The sequence below is a fragment of the Nuphar pumila genome, chromosome 8 (genome assembly GCF_984573655.1).
Source record: "Nuphar pumila chromosome 8, dmNupPumi1.hap1.1, whole genome shotgun sequence".
In the NCBI taxonomy this organism is placed as follows: Eukaryota; Viridiplantae; Streptophyta; class Magnoliopsida; order Nymphaeales; family Nymphaeaceae; genus Nuphar; species Nuphar pumila.
Genome location: NC_143256.1, coordinates 71235036 through 71259690, shown reverse-complemented (window position 1 = coordinate 71259690; position 24655 = coordinate 71235036).

The window sequence follows — 24655 nt, the reverse complement described above, 5'->3', positions numbered from 1 at the left end:
TACAATCCACGATTCAATCAGCTAAGTTCATCAAGAACTCCTCAGAATCATCATATTTCTTCCGTCTGAGGTTCCCCCTGCAAAAACAAGAAGAAGAAGCTCTCCCTAAGGCGTCTCCCCTGCAGACGCCTGTGAGAAGGTCAATCCTCAACACCTCTGGATTGGGAGTTGTGAGAAGCCCGGTGCTATGAACAGGTTCATACATATTGAATTGAATCCATCATTGTTTCATTTTAGCTATTAATATTGTGGCAAATTGGTCGGTGTTCTTTTTTTTAGGCTTCACCTTAGTTCTCTGCTAAAACATGTTTAATATACACTTCAAATGGGAATTGATGCGTTCTCTATTAATCTCCATTCACATGTTTTCAAATACCTTCAGGATAGGTCATTTGTTATTTGGATCCTCACCTCCTCTGGACCAATGTCTGAGATTTTAAAATCTTCATCAAGCCTATAGAGTGTTGTCCAGAACCTAAGGCTGTCGTCAGTCCTGTAGAACATATACAGCCTGACAGGAAGTTGGTGATTAAATGGCTCGACTAATATGCCTAGCTGGAGCAGTGGTTGTGGTCCAAGGCTCTGTTGGAGAGCCTAGTCAAAGACCCTTCATCAAACCACTGGTGGCGAGCAGGGAATCCCTTTTCTTTTACCTTTGATCCTGGTATGAGGAACGACACATGGTTATAAGGCATGGTGGGAATAGGATCGCATGTTTGCCCATTTCTGAATGCAGTTGTCAAAATCCCATTTACTAATCTTGAAAAGGTGAGTCTGCGTCTGATAGGATCTTTCTATGCTTCCTATATTGGTGTCATGACAGGCCAGTCCATTTTCTTACCATTTGAAGGTTTCTGGAAAGAAAATATAACAGGTGCACATCCCATATACAGTCTCAATTTGCTGCAAAATGGGGAATTGTTAGGATCAGAACAAAAAGCTTAGCTCCGGTTATAGTGGTTATAGATCTCCAGCCATCTCGCACCAGCGAATTCTTATCTTTCAGTCCCATTGATAACCATTACTCACAGAATATCCCTGCATTTCTGCAAATGTGCACTACTCGACCATCAGCTGTCCATTATCCACCTCACCTGTATGTCAAGTTTAGTACATAGGAAGGCCTGATCTGGTTTCAGGTTCATCATATACCCCAGCATCATCCATCACATGCTCACTATGCATAATAGGTATATGACACCATTTTTGCATTCATTCTGAACCTTCATTGATTATATACACTCATCTACATCATGTATGCCGTGTCCCTCCATTTCTCATTCAATACCCAGCAGTGCTGCAACTTTCCCTGCGTCTGCCGAAAACTCTCCATTGCTGTAAATCAGAAATCAAGTTGGCAGCAAACCCGTTCGGCTGTACCTGCTAAGCACCTTCCATATACCTACAACAGTGTTATGTGCTGCTGTAACATGATCACAATCATGATCCGTGCATTACTGTGGCTTTTTCCATTGTGGTTTCATTCAAAACCTTTTGCACTATCCCCTATATCTTGTTGCCTAATTCATCCGGCTCCACCCACCACACTCCAGCAACACCTAGGCACCAACTGCTGTTTACACTACTGTTGTAGTTTTTACTTTAACCATTCATTTCATTTTGCTTCTATCATCTGTGCATTTTGTTCATATCCGGTGGCATCATTTGATATTACTTGTTTCCTTATGTTTCACCATTTTACACATACCAGATCATTTGTGCATCAATCATTGGCATAAATGTATATTTGTTGTTCATTATCATCATATATGTGTTATAACATGCATTATCTCATTAGCTCAATATGTCATTTTAGCATTCATTTCTTTTTCAGTTCAATGCATCATACATACATTCCAATATGCATTTTCTCATAACATTTAGCACAAGCACTTTTTTTTATTTATCAGTGTATACATTCCAGTTTCAATATAGCATCTTAAATCCTCTCTATGTTTCACCTTTGTTTCATGCTAACATTATTTTACAGGAAACATGTGAAAAAGTCTATTGTATGAAGTTGTAAACTTGATTCAATGAGTTGTAATAGCTAGATTTGAATAAAAATTTACATTTCCTGCTTTAGGTAGAATGAATGAGCATTGTAAAATATCATGAATTGCTTGTTTTCATGCATTTTTGCTTTTATTTCTCAAATTCCCACAATGGTGAAACACGAATGGCACGTGCACCATTTCGTAAGAGGTAAGTTAATTCTAAGTTGACGATTTACATCAACGGCCATAGTCGGGGTGTAAACAAAACTTAGAATTTTTATCTTTTACAAAATCACACTGGATCCACACTGGATCCACTTTCAAAATCCATCATATTTTCTCAAAATGCTTTCTTTCTTTTATCAGAATTTAACTTAGGATTAATTCAATATATATACCAATGGCCATAGTCAGGGTATATTGAGAGTTAATTTTATTTTAAAACTCTATAAAAGCACAAAAATGTGTTTCATTCTTCAATAGAATTTAAATATAGATTACTATATAATACATTCAATGACCATAGTCAAGGATGTATTATATCTTAAATCTTATTTTAATTCATCTGGGGAATGAAATAGCTTTTCAAATCCAATTTCAAAGTTATTTTCATTCATCATACAAGATAGAATTGCGTCATATTTTCAAAACTTCCTTTTCAAAATTCCAAGTGATTCTTCTTCTTAAATCAAATCTTATCCAAATTCAATTCTATCTCATTTCAATCTTCAAAAAAAGTTCAATTTCAAAGTCCAATATTGCTTTAAAATTCCAAAATCATTTGATACTCAAACTTCAAATTTCCAACTCAAATCAAAAATCCAAATTCAAAGTTCAATTTAACTTTGAAGTTATCTTTTGATTTCAAAATCAATTTCATCCCCTTATCTTCAAATCAAGTTTTGGATTTGAATCTCAAGTTTAAATTCGGGTTTCTAAAACCTAGATCCATCTTTAAAGGTCCTATTTGGACTTCTCAAAACCCAAATCCAAAAACAAATCCTAGTCTCAACTTGGATCCAGATTTCCAAGTATAAACTCCATTCCATTTTTGGATCTCCCATCACGGATCCAAATTTCATTTAGGATCCAAATCCTTATTCTACTCTGGATCTCCCATCACAGATCCAAATTTCATTTAGGGTCCAAACCCTTCTTCCACTTTGGATCTCCAATCATAGATCCAAATTTCTTTTAGGATCCAGATCCTCATTCTACCATTGGATCTCAGATTCAGATCCAAATTCCAATTCTTAGGATCCAGATCCTCATTCTACCATTGGATCTCAGATTCAGATCCAAATTTCAATTCTTAGGATCTAGATCCTCATTCTACCATTGGGTCTCAGATTCAGATCCAAATTCCAATTCTTAGGATCCAGAACCCAATTCCACTCTGGATCTTCGATTACAGATCCAAATTCCGTTTAAGATCCAAGATCCAGACTTTTACCTTGGATCTCAGCTTCAGATCCAATTCCATTTAGGATCCAGAGACCAACCCTATCTTGGATCTCAGATTTCATATCCAAATACCATCTTGGATTCCAAATCTTGAATCCAATTCCATTCAAAATTCCAAATCCAAATCCCACTTTAAATTTCAAAACCAATTCCATTTCATTCCAGATTTCAAATCAAGTTCTCATCTTAAATTCAAAACTCAACTTTGAACTCTGTTCAGAATTTAGATCTTGGATTCGGATTTCATCTTGAAATTCCAACTTTTGCAAATCCCATTTCTCAATTCCTTTAGATCTCCCACATTTCCTTCTAAATCCAAAAACTTCAAAATTGGAATGCAATTCCATTCCAAATATTCGTCCAAGTTCAAACTCCTAAATTTAAAATCCATTTGTGACTTTGAACATTTCCTTCTCTTTTTTATCTCAAAACTTCAAAATTAATTTCCAAATCCCAGATTTATTTTTCCAAGCTCTTGATTATTCTAAAAACTTAGAACTTTAATCTTAAGTTCTAAGTTAGGAATCATTTCTTCACTTTATCAATTTCACTTAGAAATTCTTCAAAATATTTTCAAAAAGATCATACATCTTTGCATATTGCACAAGCATGATTCATTGTGCATTTAGACTTAGAAATAATTTCTTAGATAATTTCTTAGCAAAGCAAAAGGCATTAATTCGACCCTTGGTTCGATTACCCCTGGTAAAGGCGCCAGGAACGGTCAAACCTCGTACCGACGAGCGGATCCCGTCTCCCAGTTTTCCCGTAAATATTTCAAAAACGGTGGTGAGTTATTTCAAAATTCTTCAAAATTAAGGTCAAGTGAGACCCGCAAAAGAGTTCCTCTTCTCTTCTCTTCTTTCTTTTCTCTTCTCTCTTTCTTTCCGTCTTTTATCTTTCTCCCTTCAAAAAGGAGGAAAATAAGAGGTTGGAAAGGAAAAGAGAAGGAAGAGAGAGAATATTACGAGAGGAAAAATTTTGCGATGATCACACCCCCCCTCGTGTAGTGCCAACCCTGGTAGGTCAGTGTAGGAGTCAAACCCTGAGTCAGTGTCAGAAAATCACCATTTTACCCACTTTCATTAGGAAAATTACCATTTTACCCCTAGGTTATCCCGGACCTCAGCCAGTTGGAGTCAACCAAGCTCATTGGTCAGATCAAAAAAGTTAAAATATCAGTCATTTCAAGCTCATCTGAGCTCACAATGAACAAACCATTTTCATTTCTAACAATTCCTGCCAAAATGGGATCATTTCTTTAGAAATGAGCTCATTTCTCACTTAAATCTAAACCAATTGTCCTTGAGTCAATCATTCTCAGTCAATCCTATTCCTCTGAGTCTAGCTTGAGCTCACCAGGAGTTCAAGTGTTCCAGTTTAAGTTTAAAACCATTTTCAAGTGTCTAGGAGCCCATTTTAGCCCATTTCAGCTCTTTAAGCGGAAATTGAGTTGAGTTCAGTCAGTTGAGCTAGTGTTCATACTTTGATATAATTCATGTCAGTATTACTGACCTTTGTTTTAGCTCAAACCCAGTTTAGATTCGTAATTTACTTCACTCTAGTGACCATTCCGCATCATTTCTCTAAAAATGACAGCTTTTCTTGAAAAATTAGTCGGAAAGGTCAATTGAGTTAGTGCATTGTCAGTCCAGTTGAGTTCTGAAACTCTAAAAACCAGCTTAATCCAGTTTATTTCAGTTCAATTTAGCTAAAACCCAAATTTTCAGTGTCACTCTAACCAAATAGAGTCCAAAAACCATTTCTTGAACCATTTTGTAAATTTTATCAATTTTAACACCTTTTGAACTGGTACAATTGTCAATCGGGGTGTAAAATCCAAAATTCTTCATTCAGGGTTTGCATTTCGCATAGCATTTCATGTCATTTCTCATCATTTTATATCATTTCTCAGCATTTCATAACATTTCATCACATTTCATTTCATTTTCGAAGTCCAGAACTCCAGTTTTATAAATTTCAATCCAGATCGAGTTTTAAAAGTTTCCAAAAATCAATTTCAAACCCCAGGTTTCCAAAAATTAACTTTTTTACCCCCGGGAGTCTAAATTTGGAAATTCTCGAGAAAAACAATATGGATTTATTTCAAACTCAAATTTTCAAATTCTATACTGGATTTGCTTCGCAACGGGGTATTGAACTTCAAAATCCGAGCTCTTTTCAAAAACTGTCAAAAATAGCTCGTTTCGTCTGGAATTTTTTTGAAAAGACTATTTTACCCCTCTAATCGTCAAAATGGATTTCAAAAGTGGAATTGGGACCTGCTTTGAGATGACCCATCCATTTGCATTTGCCTTTTTAATTTATATATAAAAAAGAAAAAAAAATTACATTTTCTTTATTTCCTTTGTTTTTATTATTTATTTATTTTACCTAAGGTGGGACCTGCAAGGGGGTCGCCCAAACCTCCAGCCCCCTCTCCCTTCCTTTCTTTCCTTTTTCTTTTTTTCCTTTCTCTTTCCCTTTCTTCTTCCTTTCTTTCCTTTCCTTTTTCCTTTTTTTTTTCTTTTCTTTCCTTTCTTTCCTTCCTTCCTTCCTTTCTCTCTTGCCCAGCCATTCACGTAAAGGGTTCTCTCCCTTTTTCATTGTCTCATTAAACCCTAAGTAGAGGCCAATTAAAACCTAAGTTAAAAACCAAAAACAAAAAAAGAAAAAAGACACATTAGGAGCTCTCACGGCTGCCCCCTTTTCACCCTTTTCTCTCCAACTCTCTCTCTCTCTCTCTTTGGCAGCCATCAACTTCTATTCAGCCACCTCATTGAAGCCATCTTCAACCTTCACTAAGTGCAGCCACATCCAGTTGCAGCCTCCTTCAGCAGCATACCAGCCGGTGCTCTACCATCATTATCAACATCAACGACGTCTCCTCCTTGCGTTCGATCTTCAGTTGCTGCTTTCAATTTCCACCCTATCATCTTCAATTTCCATTGCTCCAGCTGCAACCACCATGCAAAGGGAAGCCCAACAGTTGTGCCTCCCTTGCAGCCTTCCTCCAGCCGGGTCACACATCTCCAAGGCAACCAACTTCCAGCCGTTGCCCTCATCACCAACCTTACACAACAAAAGCTCTATTTGCTATCTACCTTGAACTTGGAAGTGGTCATCTTCAATTCCTCCAAATAGCCACATCAAGGTAAAACCCTTATTCTTATGATTTCTTCCATGATTCCAGCATAAATCCGGTTTAACACCGGATCCATCTGGTAGAGAAGGCAGTTTCATGAATTTGCAAGGTGGGTTTATCAAGGTTAAGGCTATACCAAACGAAGGGATCCCTCTGATAGATGGATCAGACACCTCGTTTCAAGGGCCCATATTAAGTATAGATCATATCCCTGATCATTTTTAGTTGCATCATTAAATTCATATAATTTCATATTTAAATATGGCATTTAGTTTAATTTCGTTATGTATTTTATTTGTTTTATATAGTTTTACTAGTAGTTGATTTAGGATCCATAGAATTTCAATTTCATGCAAAGTCCATTTATCATTTTATGAACATGTTTTCGTTCAAAAATCCAAAAAAAATGTGATATCTTTAGTTACATGTCTGTGACATCATGCCAAAAACTTGAATCCATTCGAATTTTATAACTCCATTAAAAAAATAAATACCTAAATCGAGTTTTGAACCCTCCTAAAATTTCAAGTCCAGTTTTACCAGACAAAAACCTCCAGAATCACCCCTATGAGAAATCCGAATCTCCCTTTAAAAATTACAGTAGATTCACGGTGGAATTTAATAATTATCTAGAAATTTTGAGATCTTTACAAGCAGATTTGTCACTGTCAAAAATCAATTTTCCCAGACCTTTGAGAAAACCTCAATTTTTCCTTGTCAGGGTGAAGACAGACTTTATTGTGCTGTGTCCGTTCAATCCATAAGTCAACTGTCAAAACTTCTAACATAAAAGTTGTTTATAACCCATTCCTCAATCAATTACCAAAATTTTGGAATTTTTGGGGTTGTTCAAGTATTTTTCTCGAAATTTTCTTTTATGTCTGACAGATTCCAATATCCTGAAATTCTAGAGATTCGGGTCTCTGGTAACAGTATGCCCATTTCCAGACCGTAACCCAAATCCCAATTCTGTAAAAATATGAAATTTACCTATGTTTGTCAGGGACATTTTCTCACAATTACAGCCGTTTTATCATCTGTTTGTTATTTTCCCCATATTTTCTCTCGAAACCTGTCTGTTTGCCCTAAATCCTAGAGTCGCCGGATTCCGGTCCGACTTGCCAGAGCTGTACAGATCCGACCATAGGTGAAAACCAGAATATGTAAAAGTAAAAACTCTTTTCCTAACTGTACTCTATCACCCCATAAAATTTGGGAATTTTTTTATGGAAGTTTGATATCTGAAATCCCATTTAGAATCAACATTTTAGGCAAAATTTTGATTTTTTTAGATTTGTAGATATTTTCCATATTAAGAAAATACAAAAAAAATAGTTTTTCGAGCTCCATTCTGTTTTTAAGGTTAGTCTAAGTGTCCATGACAAATTTGACTCAATTCTAAGTTCATTTGCTTTATATGTTAGTTTATCTTTAAATTCAGAAGCTAAAATCAGGCGAAAATCAAGTTAAATTTGATATTTTATGATATTTTCGCCATTTTAGGGTTTCATTCATGTAAATAAGCATATCATGTCATATTAGGGTAAATTTCAATCTTATTTGCATTTTAATTTTCTATTTTTGCAAAATTTATTTCAGAAAACCCTGGTTTCAAGGCCATAGTCTTGTTATCAGGAGCATTTTGGTCATTTTGACCATAATTTCGAAATTCCAATTATTAATTCCATAAATTTTCATGCATATCATCATATTTCATCATATCATGTTTGATTTATTTCATTTGATTTTCAAATTTCCAAATTTTACAAATTTTCTTTTAGAAAACCCTGATTTCAAGGTCATTAATGGCATTTTGGTCATTTTTACCCCAATTTCGAATTTTCAAGTTTATTTTCAAACTTTATTCATTATTTATCATGTTTATATCAAAGGGGATATGATTCTGGGTTTATTTCTGAATAATATCTGATAATTTCCAATATTTTTGGATAAATTCAGAAAAAAACTACATTTCTGTGCTAATATTATTTTCTAGTTTTGCAGGAACATTCGAGAAGAAGACTTAGCTTTTATTCTTATTTCATTTCAATTCAATGTAATATCAAATATAATATTTGGAATAAGAGTTACATTTCTACTTAGAATAGGACTGCATTGCATATAGTTTGATTTCTGCAAAATTTCAATATCTGATGTATGATTCATGTGCATTTATTTCAAAATCACTATGGTTGACACGAATGGCACGTGCACAAGCTCTTATGGAGTTTATAAACTTGGTGGAATTCGTATTTATGGCCATAGTCAGAATACGAAGAAAACCAAGATTTATGATCTTCGTATTAGCCACATTCAGCCTACACTATTAGGCTAACATAAAAAATACATTGCATTTCTCAAAAACTCAAGAGGATTTCTCAATTCTTTAAAGAATTCTCTTTCAAATTCATTCATCCATTCAATTTGCATCATTTTTAAAATCATTTCCCAATTCCATTTAAAAAAAAATCAATTTTCTAAAGAATTTCCAAGTCTTTCTCAGGATCTGATTTTCTCAGAATCCTAAGTTTTCACATGAAACTTCAAAGTATTTCCCAAGTTCAAATCAAGGTTTTCCAATGTTTTAAAATTCTCAAATTTCAAAATCCCAAGTTTTCAAAAATCAATTTTCTCAGATTTTCCATTTTCCTGAGAATCCATTTTCCATTTCAAAAGTCATTTTCTAATGAACTTTCTGATTTCCCCAGAATTCTCAAATCTATTTCCTCAGAAAAGCAATCTAAATCTCAAAATCGATTTTCCCAAAGTTCAAGTTTCCTGAGAATTCATTTTCAAATGCAAATTTCTGATTTCTAATGAAGTTCAATGATTTTCTTAGGAATTCTAATTTCTAGCACTTTTTCAGTCATTTTCCAAGCATTTTCCAAAGCAAACATCATATTTTTCAAATTTGCATCTTTTTCAAAACTCCATAGCACATGCCTTATTGTTTGTGCATTCTAGGAAAATAGAGCATAATTTAGATAATTTAACTTAGTCAAAGCACACATTTGATCCTTGGTTCGATTAACTCTGGTAAAGGCGCCAAGAACGATTGAACCTCGTACCGACAGGCGGATCCCATTCCACGGAATTTTCCCACAAATTTTCAAAACAAAGGCGAGTAATTTTCAAAACCAATTTTCAAAAACTTTGGTCAAGTTTGACTCGCAGAATCGTTTCTCTCATTCTCGCAGAGGGAGAGGAAAAATTTTTTGCGATGATAACAGGTTTGACGACCGAGATGGGACCTGTCTTTATCTGATCAATTGTGTGCTTGACTTAGTTCAATTTTCTGAATCATGTTCTTTGAACTGTCAGCTTTTATTTTCTGGTATCATGTGAACCTAGGAGCCTAGACTTGAACCCAGCTGGCATGGATTGCATGTAGACTAGGCATGGTTTGGTAGGACGATATTGAGGAGAATTATGCATGCTCACATAGACTTAGGTCTGAAATACAACACTCCTCAATCTAGGATTTGTATGAAAACAATGTTTGCTTCTTCAAAAAAATTCAAAATCTCTATCTCTTTAGGTTTTAGAGCCCTCTGTTTGCTTGCATGCACTCATGTTTTCAAAAACCACCCCACCTATGTCTACCCGGTCTTCACGTTGCTGGGCTCTCTTCCAGAACCATAGTTCAGGACAGAGCCTCACAACTGGGCCACTTATTTGGGCTAACGCCCCCTTGCCACGTACCAAGGGCCATACTCCAACGTATATCGGCAGGTGCTTAAGGATGTTGGGAAAATACAAGCTTAGAATCAGAGATGAATCTTTATGCCACGTACATCGAGTCTTGGCTCGAGTATATCGACATAGCATGATTGGACAAAGCTGATCTGAGCTTAGAGTCAGGATTAGGGTCCTACAACTCTTTCAAAATCAATGCATTTAGAGTCAGCTTCTTAGGGATTGATGTATATGCATAATTGTTTGTGATTGAATGTATGATATTCATTTTCGTCTTATTTTCTCATATTTTTCCAATTTTTTCAAAATACCAGACAATTTTCCAAAATACCTCATTTTCCATCTTTTGTGAAATATCTCCTTTTTCTCAAAAACCCTAGACGATTTTTCCAAATTATACACCTTTTTTTCAAAACTCCAGGTGATTTTTCATTCTTTCGTTCCTCTGGACTTCGAATTTTCAGCTTTTCATTTTATCCTGCCTGCAATTTTCAAAATTCTTGTATTTTCCCTAAGTCTAATTTCAGTCTTCCTGTCTTTCAGTCCAATGGCATCCAGTCAGCTCGACTCCATTTTTCCTGAGGGTCACATCTTCTACGAGGTGCGACAAAGTCTTCCCGAGCATCGAGCTATCAGCACCGAACTTTTCTTCCCCTAGTGGTACTATACTTAGTTCAAAAACTTCTCCCGTATGTTTCCGAACCACTTGAGCGATTGCGGGTTGGAACTGGCATCCGTAGTGGAAAAGTTGACAGTCAACGACAATCTGATCCATGCACTGGCAGAGCGATGAAATCCTCGCACTTGCACGTTCTGGTTCCTGTGGGGCGAGATGACTCTGTGGATGGACAAATTTTTAGAGATCATGGGATTGCCCAAGCCAGCCGGTCAGCCTGGAGATCCATTAAAGCAACAATTTTTTATCAATGTCAAGGGTCTGGACCCTAAAGATGCTTTAGCTCGCATGACAGAGCGTAAGTCTTGGCCACTGATTGTGGAAAATGAAAATGAATATGTGAAACTGATCGAGATCTATCAACAGTATGGGGCATTTGCAAAAGTCAGCTCATTATCCAGAACAACTCAAGAAAGAATTCAGTATGTGATGGTCGTATGCACTAAAGGGCTCGCTTTCTTCCCAGATATACATATTTGTATGACAAGCAGTTCAAGCTACTTGGCCCATTTTTCTGTACCTACTGCTATCCAGAGTGATGCGTCAGGCAATTTTCTTGAAGACAGAAGCGCATAGAAGCTCGACTACTATTAGGGGTTATGCCAGAGTTCGACCTTGCATCAACGCAGTGGTCCGGAACATACCATTCTGCCAGATATGGCTGAGATTCTTTCATCACTCTCACTCTTTTCTCCAGTCCTCGTGTCTCTGCTGATCGTTAAGAGTAGTGGCAGACTGTCTATATGCCCCTGCTTTCCCAAGTCTATTATTGATGCAATCATGTTTTCCTTTCATTAAATAAAAATCTTGTAAATTCTTCTATCATGGTTTGATGACCTCGCCTAGGTGATAAGGCATATTTGCAGTTGTTCATTCTCCTCGCAAAGAATGGCAACACAATTGTTGTGACTCCAGCGGCGACCTAATCCCTAGTAATGGGATGTTCTTCCAATCATCTACCAAATTCTCATCAAATATTTTTCCTATATTCATTTCTATCCTGAATCTTCATCATCAAAATTTAATCATCCATCACATTCTGCAGAGAATATTGGTATTCCTAAGCGGTCCAGATCAGATAAGAAGACGCTGCTATATCAAGTGCATCAGTGATTTTTAAAGCATGAATTCTCTAAGAACTGATAAAAGACGGAGTCTGAATGATAGAGATGACATTGATCCTGCTGCATATCAGATGTTCAAGAAAATGATGATTAGGATGATGTCTGAGTAAGCTGAAGATAGTCTCAGAAAGGCTCCCATCAAGGAGAAGACATCTGTCTCTTTCTCTCAGAATATCACTGGTAAGAGTAATGAGCGATTTGGCATGTGTCTGCCCGATATTTTATTCTCACTGATGTCCTCTATCATCGTGGATTCAATTCTGAATATTCCAGATGTCTAGACGAAGACGAAGCCAAAAAAAAAGTCATGCGGGAAGTACACTAAGGCATTTGCGGTGGTCACGTCGGCTACCAAACTCTTATTTAGCAAATCATCTGGGCAGGATATTATTGGAAGACTATGTAGCAAGATTGCTTCCATTTTGTGAAGAAGTGTGCTCTATGTCAGATACATGCACCTTCTATTCATGCACCAACAACATATTTGCAAACCGCCATCTCTCCATGGCTATTTTCTATGTAGGGCCTTTGATGTTGTTGGCCCCATCACTCCTGCTTCAAACGACTATAAATATTTTCTTTCCGCAACAGAATATTTTACTAAATGGGTCGAAGCTATCACTTTGCGTATAGTAGAAGGTCGACACATGGTCTCATTCATCCACAAGAATATCCTTTGTCATTTCAGCATACCGCACGATATCGTGTTGGACAATGGCAGTCATTTCAAGAATAAGAGAATAAGGACATTTGGCTCAAAGTTCAGAATTCAGCATCGTTTCTCTGCTCCCTATTATCCTCAAAGGAATGGTCAGGCAGAGGCCACCAATAAAATTCTGATTAGAATCCTGGAGCGAACTTTAGAAACAGGCCGTGACTAGCATGAGAAGATCCATGGTGCATTGTGAGCATACAGAACCACCATTTGAACTCCAACTAATGCTACTCCATCAAAACTTGTTTACAGAATTGAAGTAATACTACCTTTACATGTTCAAAAACCTGCTCTGAAATTTGCATCACTTCTAGAATTACCTCTTGATCAGTATCAGCAACAGCGACTGGTGCAACTTGATTTGCTCGATGAAAGAAGGCTCAGAGCAGCAGAGCATGCTCAGTCATATCGTCATAGGATAGTCAGACAATATGCAAAATTCGTCATTGAAAGGAAATTTCGAGTCAACGAGCTAGTGCTCAGATCCATGGCTTATCTCAAGCACCGCCCAGGTGGCAAATGGTCACCGAATTGAGAAGGGCCCTATGTTGTCGAGGAAGCATTACCCTGCAAATCATATCTGCTCATCAATGCCGATGGTGTGGAATTATCAGACCCCATCAATGCTCAACATTTGAAAATTTTCTATACTTAAATCCTCTATTTCATCCTTTGTAATTCCTCAATATATTTTCTTTAATAATGGTCAAATTCTTCTTTCCCAGTTACACTGGGGCATTATTTTGAAAATTGTCTTCAAAACATCCTGTATGCAGGCAGAATCAAATAAATCTCTCATTTTGCAAGCATGTGCATCCATTTATATCATTTTGCATTCATTTACATACATTTGCATTCATTTGCATTTGCATGCATTTATTCACATTCATTTGCATCCATATGTATCGAATTCACTTTCCCTTCAGGTTAAGAGAAAAACCTGAGTTGCCCATTCAGGATAAGGGATAAATCTTGAGACCCTGACAATTGTCCAAGTCGTCGCGAGGATGAAGACTAAAAATCTTCTATCAAAATCAATTAGTAATTCTTCAAAACCCAGTGTTCGTGCTGATAAAATTTTAAAAACCCAGTGTTCGTGCTGGTAAATTTCAAAAACCCAGTGTTCGTACTGGGAAATTTCAAAAACCCAATGTTTGTGCTGGTAAATTTCAAAAACCAAGTGTTCGTACTGGTAAATTTCCAAAACCCAGTGTTCGTGCTGGTAATTTTTCAAAAATCCAGTGATCGTGCTGGTAAAATTTCAAAAACTCAGTGTTTGTGCTGGTAAATTTTCAAAACCCAATGTTCGTGCTGGTAAATTTTCAAAAACCCAGTGTTTGTGCTGGTAATTTTCTAAAATCCAGTGTTCGTGCTGGTAAAATTTCAAAAACCCAGTGTTCGTGCTGGTAAATTTCCAAAACCTAGTGTTTGTGCTGGTAAATTTTCAAAAATCTAGTGTTTGTGCTGGTAATTTTTCAAAAACCCAGTGTTCGTGCTGGTAAATTTTCAAAAATCCAGTGTTCGTGCTGGTAAAATTTCAAAAACCCAGTGTTCATGCTGGTAATTCTTCAAAACCAGTGCTCGTGCTGGTAAAATTTTAAAAACCCAGTGTTCGTGCTGGTAAAATTTCAAAACCCAGTGTTCGTGCTGATAATTTTTCAAAAATCCAGTGTTCGTGCTGATAAAATTTCAAAACCTAGTGTTCGTGCTGGTAATTTTTCAAAAATCTAGTGTTCGTGCTGGTAAAATTTCAAAACCCAGTGTTCGTGCTGGTAATTTTTCAAAAATCCAATGTTCGTACAGGTAATCTTCTAAAACCCAGTGTCCGTACTAGTAATTTTTTAAAAATACAGTGCTTGTACTGGTTCCTTTTCAAAATCCGGTATTCACACTGGTACACTTTAAAATTCATTATCCACATTGATCTAGTTTTCCTTTGGGATTCGAGTTCCGACTCAAATTTCCTTTCCTTCTAACCGATCTAGTTTTCCTTCAGGATTCGAGTTCCGACTCGGGTTTCTTTTCATTCCAAATTGATTTACTTTTCCTTCAAGATTCGAGTTCCGACTCGAATTTCTTTTTCTTCCAAATTGATCTACTTTTCTTTCAGGATTCGAGTTCTAACTCGAATTTCTTTTCCTTCCACAATGGATCTAGTTTTCCTTTGAAGATTCGAGTTCCGACCCGAGTTTTCTTTTCCTTCTGAATTGGTCTAGAAAATTAGAGTTTCGACTCGAATTTTCTTTCAAATCCAATTCAAATGTCTAGAATTGGTCTAGAAAATTAGAGTTCCGACTTGAATTTTCTCCCAAATTCGATTTGCTTAGCTTTTCTTTAAAGGTTTGAACTCCTATTCAAACTTTTCTGCAATTTAGTAATTGGTCTAGAAGATCCAAGTTCTGACTCAAATTTTCTTTCAAAACCCAATTCATTTAGTTTTTCCTTGAAGATTTGAATTCTGATTCGAATCTTCCTTCAAAACCCAGTTTAGCATCTGGTTCATTCAAAGCCCACAAGTTGAACCCATCCTTCTTAAACTGTGATCCTTAGGTTAAATCCCTATGAAATTGATAGTGCGTAGGCTGAATCTCTGTTGAACCGATGTGATCCCTAGGTTAAATTCCTATGGAATTGATAGTTCTTAGGCTGAATCCCTATTGAACCCATGGCGTTCTTAATTGAACCAACGTCGTTCTTAGGCTGAATCCCTATTGAATCCATGTTGTTCCGACAGAACCAATGTCATTTTCAATTGAACTAATGTCGTTCTTAGGTCGAATCCCTATTGAACCCATGTTGTTCCCAGAGAACCAATGTCGTTCTCAATTGAACCCATGTCGTTCCCAGTAAACTAATTCCTAATTTCGACCTTTGGATCAAGCAATTTTCAAATTCAAGCCTTCGGGTTACAATCTTACCAACATCAGTCATTTTCCTGCCTTCGGCTTACAACTTCATCAATGTCAATCAATTTCAAATCATCAAATTCAATATTTCAATCAAAATCCTGCTTTCGAGTTGGTCGGTCAACAAATCTTGCTTTCAAGCTGGTCGGTCAACAAATCATGCTTTCTAGCTGGTCGGTCAGCAAATCCTGCTTTCTAGCTGGTCGGTCAACAAATCCTGCTTTCAAGCTGGTCGGTCAACAAATCCTACTTTCGAGTTGGTCGGTCAAAAAATCCTGCTTTCGAGCTGGTCGTTCAACAAATCCTGCTTTCGAGCTGGTCGGTCAACAAATCCTGCTTTCGAGCTGGTCGGTCAACAAATCCTGCTTTAGAGTTGGTAGTTCAACAAATCCTGCTTTTGAGCTGGTCGGTCAACCCAAATCCTGCTTTCGAGCTATTAAGTCAAAACAAAACCCAACTTTCGAGTTGATCTTTTATTGAGTCTTTTCAGGACTCAATTTGGTCAGGGATGTGTCAATTAAACCTCAACCAATTTCTTTCACCAAGGATTTCAAGATCATTTTGCCAATTTGTCATTAAATATTTGTTGATTTCAAAATCTTTATTGCACAAAAAAAAATTATTACCTCAAAATACCTTCAGTATTACTTCCGAAAGGACAAAGCTTTCGCGAAGAAGGATTCAAAATTCAAAATCTTTCTATTGGCCAACCAAAAGGATGAAGAATAAATCCTTGATATGGCCAACAAAGGAAATTCAATGTTGTTGCAAAGCCATAAGTGATCGGTATTGATCGCAGTCAATGGCACATTTTTAAAGATCATTCTTAGAAAATAAAGCAGTCGAAATATCCTGAGTGATACAGAAAAATCCATTCAATCTCCATATCTCCTCCATCACCTAAGTTGCAATTAAATAGCTGCAAAAGGGATTTCTCAATTGTCGTCAAGATGAAGACGAATTATGCAAGTTAGACCCCCGGGGCCAAAGAAAATTTGGATCATCTCCGAGATGAAGGAGTTTGTGACGAATTCTTCCAGGGAAAGTTCAGATCATCGTCAAGGTGAAGGCGACTGCAATGAGCTTCCTGGCAAACCCTAAAAGATATTTAATTTCTGCTATCATCAAGAGATTTCCAACCAAAGAGCCAATAATGGCCAATATAATCCCTGAAAGAAAAAAAGGATCAGAACATCTCTGAGATGAAGGAGTTTGTGACGTACCCTTCCCCCCTCCCAAAAAAAAGAGAGAAAAGTCAGGACATCTCCAAAATGAAGGATGATGTAATAAAATCCCCCCAAAACCCAAGAGAGCTCCAATTCTATAAAAAAAAAAAGAGGGCAGAAAGATCATCATAAGAAAGAATCCCAGGATATCAGACTGCCAAATCTACCAAGAATCCTCTTCAAATTTTGTGAAATTCTATTATCAATATTTTTTCACCAATTGCCTTCACAATATCAAGAACATCTTTTTTGTTCATATCAAGGAAATTGATAGCTTCCTTGAAAGAAAGCCAATCGCAAGCAATTTGAATTTGAATTTGAATCTTGATTCTACGGAGTAAGCCCAATTAAAGGTAATATTTTAGGTAGAAAAGAGGAGAGGTTTTCATACCAATATACATCAGTTTCAAGTATTTTGAATCAACAAACAATTTTTAACATTTTGGCAATATTTTCTAACTATCTTGATATGAAGTGAAGAGCTTGATATCCATCTTTACACATCCTGGTATCATCTTTTACCTCCTTGAGAGAGTAACCTTTATTGTCTTTTGCGTTGTTGAAAGATTAGCCTTTTCTCTGAAAGGATAGCCTTTGTCATCTTTCGCGTTGTCGAAAGAATTCATCTTTGCGTTGTCAAAAGAATCGCCTTGCTCCTTTGGATCGCCTTGTCATCTTTCGCATTGTTGAAAGAATCGCTTTGTTCCTTTGGATCACCTTTGTCATCTTTCGCATTGCCGAAAGAATTCATCTTTCGCGTTGTCGAAAGAATTCATCTTTTGCGTTGTCAAAAGAATCTCCTTGCTCCTTTGGATCGCCTTGTCATCTTTCGTGTTGTTGAAAGAATCGCCTTGTTCCTTCGGATCGCCTTTGCTATCTTTTGCGTTGTCGAAAGAATTCATCTTTTGCGTTGACAAAAGAATCGCCTTGTCATCTTTCGCGTTGTTGAAAGAATCACCTTGTTCCTTTGGATCGCCTTTGTCATCTTTCGCATTGTCGAAAGAATTCATCTTTCGCGTTGTCGAAAGAATTCATCTTTTGCGTTGTCAAAAGAATCGCCTTGCTCCTTTGGATCGCCTTGTCATCTTTCACGTTGTTGAAAGAATTGCCTTGTTCCTTTGGATTGCCTTTCCCATCTTTCGTGTTGACGAAAGAATTCATCTTTCGCGTTGTCGAAAGAATTCATCTTTTGCGTTGTCAAAAGAATTGCCTTGTTTCTTTGGATCACCTTTGTTATTTTTTGCGTTGTCGAAAGAATTCACCTTTCGCGTTGTCGATAGAATTCATCTCTTGCATTGTCGAAAGAGTCACCTTATTCTTCTTCAAAAAAGTTGTCTTATTTGCCATCTAACTCATCATTTTCATTTCCCGGTCAGGTTAAGGGTTAAACTTGAGCCTCATTTTGATGAGGTATTTCATTCTCGGTTAGGTTAAGGGTTAAACCTGAGCCTCATTTTGATGAGGTATTTCATTTCCGGTCAGGTTAAGGGTTAAACCTGAGCCTCATTTTGATGAGGTATTTCATTTCCGGTCAGGTTAAGGGTTAAACCTGAGCCTCATTCTGATGAGGTAATTCATCTTCCGGTCAGGTTAAGGGTCAAACCTGAGCTTCGTTTCTACACGAGGTATTTTTCGTCCCATCCAGGTTAAAGGAAAAACCTGAATCTCACTTCTTTTGAAGTAAATTCTTCTTCTTCATTCTCCATTTCATATCTACCATTCTCATCAGGGCTAATATCTTTATACCCAGTCAGATCCTTTTAACTGGGGCATTTTTATAGCCCAAATTTGGTGTGTTTTCTTTGCCACTAAGCTCGGCCCTAAACCGACTTAGTAGCAAAGAGGGGCATCTGTAAACACCTTAAATTTTCCTTATCTATGCTCAGACAACCCCCTGTAAACACCCCAAATTTTCACTCACCTTCTTGACATTTCCACCAATCATCACATTTTGGTTCTCCGGAACCAATGAAGGGCAAAATGGTCATTTTCCAAGATTAAACCTTGCAGAAAGTCTAAAATTTTATCCTTGAGCTTTAAAATTTCTATATTTGGGTTCAGAGACATCTTCAAACTGCAAATTTTCAAAATCCTATCCCTGACAAGAAATTAGAATTCCCAATTCTAGAGCTCAGAGTGACATTTCATAGAACATGTCTTTGCATAGCATCACATCATTTCACTGCATAGCATGTCATTTCGAGATCTGAAACTCCTGATTTTCAAAATTGTCAATCCAGATTTGATTTCTAAACTTTTCAAAATAGATTTTAAAGCCCTGGGTTTTCAAAATTATCAATTCTTCCCATTTTACCCCCAGGACCCCGAATTACGAAAAGTTTTTTTCAAGAAAACAATCTGGATGGTTTTGACATTTTCAAAATTTCGTCAGTTGAAAAGAGGGGGACACAATTTCAAAGTGCATAAGACCTTATTTCAAATTTTTAAAAAAAGGCTCTGAATTTCCCTACTTCTTTCAAAATTTTGCCCTGAAGAACCATTTTTTTTTAAGTTTTGAAATCAAACCAAAATTCACTTCGTGTTTTCCAAAACTAGCCTATTATTGTGAAAATTCCAAAATATCTCATTCGGCTTTTATTTCAAATAAGTGATGTGAGACCCGCCTTGAGGTGGGGTCACACTCGAATTCTAAAAAATCTTTCCTATTTTCAAAACAGTGCCCACCCAGAAGTGACACTGATTTATAAAATGCTTTTATTTTGATTTAAATTTTAATAAAATATTTAGTGGGCCCACGTAGGTGGCGCCCCACTAAGGCTCCTTGCCAAGAAAAGCAAAATTTTTGTTTTCTCAAAAAGTTTTCGAATTCAGTTGAGGTGGCACCACCAAAACAAAATCCATTTTTTTTACTCATTTTTTCTTACTTTATTTTTTTTATTACTTTTCAGCCCCAAATGGAGCCACCGTGAAAACCCTACAAAAACTTCACTTTACCTAAGTTTTTTAAATATACTTCTGGAGAAAAGGAGCCGCCCCACCCTTTTCAAAGGGCGACATTTTTTTTGAAAACTTTCAAAAGTTAGTTTTTTTTAAAACTTATCAAAAAAAAATCTTTCACAAAGGAGCCCGAGCTTTGGGCTGAAAGGGCGGAACATTTTTTTAAAAAGGGGGCTTAGGCCACCCGAAAGAGGAGGACTTTGGATTTTTCCCCTAATTGTTCAGCGCCCCTTTCTTGACGGCTTCCCCCTTTCCATTTGCAACCCTTCCTTCAGCCAAGGGCCAAGGAACTCTAGCAAAAACCTGAGAGGAAGGACCCAATAGGGCGATTTCCCTTAACCCCAGTTCTCCCCTGTTCACGAAAGGGTCCAGCCTCTGCATTTTCTTCAGCCCACCAGACGCAGGACATCCAGCAGAAGACGCAGGCTTCCCTCTTCTTTGGCCCACCCTGATAGGAAGCGTTCCCTCAACCTCTACCGAATCCAGGTAAAGATCTTCTTCACCTCTGCATTTTTTTTTGTGAATTAGGCTTCACATTTGTGCCTTTTGCAAAGCAAGTCCGTTGCAGCCGTTGATGTGGCTTGCACCTCGGTTTATCCTATGCTTCAAGAATCGATGAGGCTCCTCAATAGCGTCTTTTGATTCAGTTTAAAAGATCTTATGGTCCTAAAGTCATCGTTTTTCGTAAAAGCTGTTTGAGGAATTCACTCCAGCAGCCTGAACGTTTCAAGATAACCTCTCCATTACACTTCGTGATTTGCATTTTGTTCTGTGTTCATTTTGGATGTCAGTTTTGTAGATTTTGTTTTGTTAAACAGCATTTCAGTTTTAAGCCGTAGTATTCTTCCCAATTTTACACGATTCATTTGTTTCCTTATGTGGTTTATGCTCAACATTAATTTCAAAACTCCCTGCATGTCATGGTTCAAATGATGGTCCAGTGGGACTCATCGTACAACAATAGATGCCATTAACCAAGGCATTACAATCAAATCCCTTTTTGCTAAAATCTTTTCTTTTCCTTTCTTTCCTCTTCTGTTTTCTTTTTTTTTTCTTTTTATTTTATTTATTTAATTCTTGTTTCAGCATATACAGCATCTCCACCATTTTCATTCCACTGTATTGAGGTTGAGATCGCTCGCCTTCATTGAGTATCATTTCCCCACTTAATCTCAACGCCTTGCATTATCAGATCTTGCTGTATTAAGTTTGCTCCTCTGAAGTTTAGTGTAATTTTTCCATGTATCTTCTTGGTTACCTGTTCCTAATCGTTATAGAACCATTCAGGTTACTATTTACAGTGGCTGTATTGTGAGGGGCTTTATGAATTCAATCTTGGATCTTGGTTACATTAGTTAGTATATTAGGATATATTCCAAAGGGGCGTGTGTCTTTAGGTAAGCCTGTCATGGCTTTTCAACATTGCCAGTAGACATATATATGCAAGGTGAAGTTCTTAGCAAGATGTTTGACCGCAGGGATCAGTTCGCAGGAACTTAACTGTAGCCGGCACAATATTTCTTACGCCTTCAAGACTGTTTTGCACCATTTTCGTGTATTGTCTCTCACTTGCACGGCATTGCTTGTCAAACTTAAGGGTTCACTGTGCCTCGGCGTTGGCACACCTCCTTCTGAACATGCCATACCTTGAATTCTGTCATGCACAATTACAGGTTATAATGTGCATCCGAGTTTTATTAGCCTGATTGAAATTGTCTATCTACCTGATGAAGGTGTGGGACTGAGGACGTCAGTCATGGCCTAGAATGAGAATTCTATGCGGCCGGTAGCAGGGCCCGATTATGCTGTTGGCTGTATCATATTTACTTTGGCTGTATCATGTGATGCCTTTGTTTTATCTGTACCATGCTTGTTTTAGCTATACCATATGTTGGTAATTCTTTTGTTTTAGCTGTATGACATAAGATTTCTGCTGGGAAGGTAGTTCTGTCAGCATAACTATTCATTATGAACAGGAATGTTACTCCCTGTAGAAGCCTTCTATACACTATTTCCATACATTTGTATATCGATAATTTCCCACATTACTTTCTATCAGTTTTTTTTTTTACCAAGCATTAGCCACCGTCAATGTTCTCTTTATATCGTTAGCTTGTCTGTCACCATATTTCAATGTAACATTCCTTGTAACTTAAGATATATCATTCTTTTGTATTATTGGTTTGATTTTTTTTTATAGATGTCCTGTGTTTGCTGCTGGAGCTTAGGTTAGCAGGCCCCTGGGCTATAGAATTTCCAAAACCACAAAATCTAGATTGTGGAAATAGTCCCTATGCATGTGATATCCATTTTCTTGAACTGAGTCCCAGGAGTCTTTGTTATTGGATTGAGAAAACCCAAGTGTCATATTGAGAGGCAATTCTTCAGAAGTCCTACTTTTACACCACCTTAGACAAAAAAAAAAAACTTTCTTTAGTGGAATTTGGTGAACTTCATCCCTTTCATTTCTGCTTATCTGGGTATTTTATTTTGCACCCAAAACAAACAAAAAAAAATATGGAGAGAAAGCTTTTTGTGCTTGTTTTCTTCACTGGGTTTCTGTTATGTCACTTCATGGGAGGTCATGCTGCAGCTTATGGCGGTTTTGTTGGGATCAGAGGCAACCATTTTGTCCTCAATAGGAAGCCAATTTATGTCAATGGTTTTAACGCCTACTGGTTAATGTACATGGCCTCTGATCCTTCACAGAGGGGCAAAGTGAGCTCTGTTTTCCAGCAAGCTTCTAGATGTGGGTTAACTGTTGCTAGAACCTTATCCGAGATTAGTATGTCTCTTGCATGAATCTCTATGCACGCTATACTTACCCCAGTTTGCATTTTCATCTAATGATGCTCAATCTGATTTTATTCAGCCTGGTAATTCCGAACATTCGGCATTCATAACCTAGCTCCACCCAATACATGCGTGCTATCAGCTTAAGTGCAAATCCTACACATGGGGAAGGTCATTTTTTTTAGGACATTTATCTGCATTTAGTGGTCTATCATCATTTCGTTCACATATATTTCATTCATTAATCCTATGATCTACAGGTTATTACTCATTTACTTGCAATATATATATATATATATATATATATATATATATATATATATATATATATATATATATTTATTTATTTCACAATATCATCACTCCTTTGTACATCCAAAGCCTGGACATTTATATTTTTAGAGTAGATATGGCATCTATCTTCGTCTCACATCATGAACATCCAACCATTTATATACACACGTCCCTTATTTAGCCCATGTATAGCCTTTAGAGATTTTTTTTTAGCACATCTTCACCAAATAGTGCATTTCCACCATAATCCTATCAACATGAGATTTCCCATCTCCCGGTGATATGGCATATGTCTTGTGCCAACTCTCATTTGCAGGAACGAGCGGAAGATGTGGCTTCTATTAGCTTTATATTTTTTTTGTGATTGATTTTATTTGCTTTATGTCAGAGATGTAATAATCAAACTTGGAATAATATTTACTTTGCTGCTTAGATTAGGCTGCATTTCATATAGTTTGATTTCATCAATATCCTGATTCTATGATGCATATATCTCAATTTTCAAAATTCACCATGGATGAACACGAATGGCACGTTCACCAACTCTTAGAGAGTTGATGAACTCGGTGGAATCCATATTTACTGCCCTAGTCGGAATATGGACGAGACCCAGATCCATCATCTTTCTACCAGTCACATTGAGCCTACACTCTTAGGCTATCTTAAAATGCACATCATATTTCTAATATTTTCAAAGTATTGTGCATTAAATCAATTAAACTCTGAACATATTCATGGCCACAGTCAGAATATGTGAAGGATTTATTTTGACTTAATGCACATTTTTCAAACAAATTCCTTAGAAAATCTTTTCAAAGTGCATTCATTCATTCATTTGCATCATGAAATCATTGGTTTTCTCGTGATTTTCTTAAGAAAATTTCATTCTCAAGAAATCGATTTCTCAAGAAACTCTGAGAAATTTTCAAAATCGGTTTTCCCAAGTCAAGTTTTTCCACAGTTTTCCATGGAAAAGGTTATTTTCTCAAGATTTTCAAAAGAAGTCTCTCACTTTTCTCAAAGATCAAAATCGATTTCCAAGTATTTCAAAGGTAAGATTCCCAGGATTTCAATTTCCCAAGTTCAGTTTTTTCTTCTCCAATGAGTTTTTCCTATAAATTTTCCATCATTTTCCTAAGAAAATTCTCAAAGTTCGAGTTTTCCTGACAAGCAATTTTCCTTCAAATGTTTACCTTTCTCTCAAGAATCACTTCTATTTTCCCCGGATTTTCAACTATTCATGATTTTCCCACATCTTTATGAACTTTCTCATGATTTCAAGAAAAAACCTTTTTCATCTGAGTTTCCTGAGAAATTGACCTTTTTCCTGAGAAATGTTTTTTTAACTCCAAATGTTTTCTAAGCATACATCATATTTTCCAACTGGCATTTTACAAAATTCTCATAGCACATGCCTGAATTCTCTGTGCATTTAGGATAGAACACGATTTCGGTAATTTCACTAAGTCAAGCACAATTTTGGTCCTTGGTTCGATTACCCCTGTTGAAGGCAGCAGGAACGGTCGAACCTCGTACCGACAGGTCGAGCCCCATCCCATGGATTTTCCTGCAATTTTCAAAAATGAAGGCGAGTATTTCAAAAACAAATTTCCAAAATCCGGTCAAGTTTGAAGCGCGAAAGCATTTTCCTTTTTCTCTTC